The following is a 3,478-nucleotide window of genomic DNA, read 5'->3' on the forward strand; positions in this document are numbered from 1 at the left end:
AAGAGATCCACACGAAGACACATTATACTCTAATTTTACAAAGCAAGAGAATCTAGAAAGCAAAAGGAGCTAACTCTTCATGTATAAGGAATCCTCAATAAGATTAACAGTTAATTTCTTATCAAAAACTATGGAGGCCAGAAGGAAGTGGGATGGCATATTTAAAATAGTAAAAGAAAATAACTGAGAATTCTATATTTGGAAAAACTGTCCTTCAAGAGTGGAGAAAAGTATTACAGCTCTTTTAGAATTTGTCTAGCTGGTTCCTAGTCTTCCCTGGAAGCAGCCTCTACTCCTAAAAAAAAAATGGAGTCAGATGAACAGACTTGGGGGGAATTTATTACTAATACATTTGCTTTACAAGAAATGGTAAAGGGAGTCTTTCAGGCTGAAATGAAAACCATATGAACAAATAACACTAGTAAAGGTAACTACTAGTAAAAGTTGCTACAGTAGTAAAGGTAACTACACAAGTAAATATAAAAGCAGTATTGTATTTTTGATTTGTGATGTTTCATTTTACTATGTAATTTAAAAGACAAATGCATAAAACAATAATTTGAGATTTGTGTTGATAGTATATGATGTGAAAATATGTTACCTGTGACAATATAGAGATGGAAGTATATAGGAATAGTGTGTGTGTGTGTGTGTGTGTGTGCATAAATGAAACAAAGTTGACATTATTCAAACTAGATTGTTATAACTTTAAGATATTAATTGTAATCCCCAAAGTAACCACAAAGAAAATAACGTACACACACACACATATCAAAATGGTACACTACAAAATATGAACTAAATATATATATTTTTAAGTGATGATGGAATTGAGGTTAAAAAACATGTAAGATATATAGAAAACAAATAGCTAAATGATAGCAGTGAGTCCTTATCAGTAATTATTTTGAAAGTAGTTGAATTCAACTCTGCAATTTAAAGGTGAATATTGTCAGAATTGGAAAAACACAATCCGTCTATAGTCTATATACTGTCTACAAGAGACTCTCTTTCAATACAAAGAATCAAAGACATTAAAAGTAGAAGAATGGGAAAAGATAGTCTATGCAAGTGGTAATCAAAAGAAAGCTGACATGGCTATATTAGTGTCAGAAAAATAGACTGCACTTTTTATGGTTTTTTTTTTTTTTTTTTTTGAGATGAAGTCTTGCTCTTGTTCCCCAGGCTGGAGTGCAGTGGTACGATCTCGGCTCACTGCAACCCATGCCTCCTGGGTTCAAGCGATTATGTTGCCTCAGCCTCCCAAGTAGCTGGGATTACAGGCACCTGCCACCACACCTGGCTAATTTTTGTATTTTTAGTAGAAACGGGGTTTCACCATGTTGGCCAGGCTGGCCTTGAACTTCTGACCTGAGGTGATCTGCCTGCCTTTGCCTCCCAAATTGCTGAGATTACAGGCGTGAGCCACCAAATAGACTGTTTTTTTTTGTTTGTTTGTTTGTTTGTTTTTTTAGACAGAGTCTTGCTCTGTCGCTCAGGCTGGAGTGCTGTCATATGATCACAGCTCACTGCAGCCTCAACCTCCCAAGCTCAAATGATCCTCCTACCTTGGCCTCCTGAGTAGTTTGAACCACAGGCATGTACCACTACCACACCTTGTTATTTAAAAAAAAAAATTATTTGTAGAGACAGGATTTCACAATGTTGCCAGGCAGGTATCAAACTCCTGGGCTCAAGTGATCCACCTGGCTTGGCCTCCCAAACTGCTGGGATTATAGCCATGAGCCACCTTGCCCAGCCAGAAAAATAGACTTTAAGCCAAAAAGTTACAGGAAACAAAGAAAATTATCTCTTTATAAAAGGTTGAATTTATCAAGAGTATATTATAAACATATATAACAAAGTTTTGAAATATATGAAGCAAATATTGATAAAATATAAGGAAGAAATAGATTGTTCTACACTGGTAGTTGAATACTTCAATATCTCACTTTCAATAATGGATTGAAACAACAACCACACAGGAGATCAATAAGGAAATGGAGGCCTTGAACAACAGCATAAACCAAGTACATCTAAGAGACATAAAGATAACTCTTCTTTACTTCCAGCAACAGCGGAATACACATTTTTCTTCAGGTGCCCTTGGAACATTCTCCTGGATATATCCCATATGGTAGGCCTCAAAGGAAGTCCTAAAAAGTTTTTATTTTTATTTTTATTTTTTTGAGACAGAGGTTTGCTCTTGTTGCCCAGGCTGGAGTGCAATGGTGCGATCTCAGCTCAGTGCGGCTGCCGTCTCCCAGGTTCAAGCAATTCATTGTTCTTGGAGGAGATAATTTGTATGATTTCAATCTTAAAAATTTATTAGGGGCTGGGCACAGTGGCTCACGCCTGTAATCCCAGCACTATGGGAGGCCATGGCAGGTGGATCATCTGAGGTCAAGACTTCAAGACCAGCCTGACCAACATGGTGAAACCCCGTCTCTATTAAAAATATTTTTAAAAATTAGCCAGGTCTTTTGGCGGGCACCTGTAATCCCAGCTATTCAGGGGGCTGAGGCACAAGAATCACTTGAAACCAGGAGGCAAAGGTTGTAGTGAGCTGAGATCTCACACTCTATCCTCAACAGAGTGAGACTCTGTCTCAAGTAAAATAAGAAAGAAGGCCGGGTGTAGTGGCTCACGCCTGTAATCCCAGCACTTTGGGAGGCTGAGGTGGGTGGATCATGAGGTCAGGAGATCGAGACCATCCTGGCTAACACAGTGAAACCCCGTCTCTACTAAAAAAAAAAAAAAAAAAAAAAAATTAGCCGGGCGTGGTGGCGGGCGCCTGTAGTCCCAGCTACTGGAGAGGCTGAGGCAGGAGAATGGCATGAACCCTGGAGGCGGAGCTTGCAGTGAGCTGAGATCGCACCAGTGCACTCCAGCCTGGGCAACAGAGCGAGACTCTGTCTCAAAAAAAAAAAAAAAAAGAGAAAAGAAAAATGAAATCGCCGATAGAAGGCAAACTGGAAAATTCACAACTATGCAACATTCAGAAAACAAAGTGCTGTATAACAAATGGGTCAAGGAAGAAATCACAAGGGCTTCCCTCTTTGGAAAGAAATGAGAAGAAAAAAATCACAAGGGAAATTAGAAAATCCTTCGAGACAAAAGAAAACTAAAACACAGTATGCCAGAAATTATGGATGTGGGGAAAGCAGTGCTAAGAGGAAATTTTATAGCTATAAATGTCTCCATTTAAAAATAAGAAAGAGCTCCAATAACCTAAGTATATACCTTAAGGAATGAGTAAAAAAGGAGCAAACTAAACCCAAAACTAGAAGGGAGAAAATAATAAATATGAGAACAGAGAGAAATGGAGAATAGAAAGAGAGAAAAATTAACAAAGCAAAACCTGGTTCTTTGAAAAGATAAAATTGATAAACCTTTAACTAGATTGGCTAAGAAAAAAAGGACTCAAATTATTAAAATCAAATGAAAATGGGGACATTACTACTGACTTCACAGAAAT

General features: G+C 37.8%; 1 non-coding gene across 1 annotated transcript; it reads left to right on the forward strand.

Annotated features, from left to right (window-relative positions):
• Positions 1 to 228: 228 nt before the first annotated feature.
• Positions 229 to 291, forward strand: LOC115831860. The gene has a single exon (XR_004027352.1). It is a non-coding gene; the product is annotated as a U7 small nuclear RNA (small nuclear RNA).
• Positions 292 to 3,478: the final 3,187 nt, after the last annotated feature.

This window comes from Nomascus leucogenys, chromosome 2 (assembly GCF_006542625.1).
Source record: "Nomascus leucogenys isolate Asia chromosome 2, Asia_NLE_v1, whole genome shotgun sequence".
Taxonomy (NCBI): Eukaryota; Metazoa; Chordata; class Mammalia; order Primates; family Hylobatidae; genus Nomascus; species Nomascus leucogenys.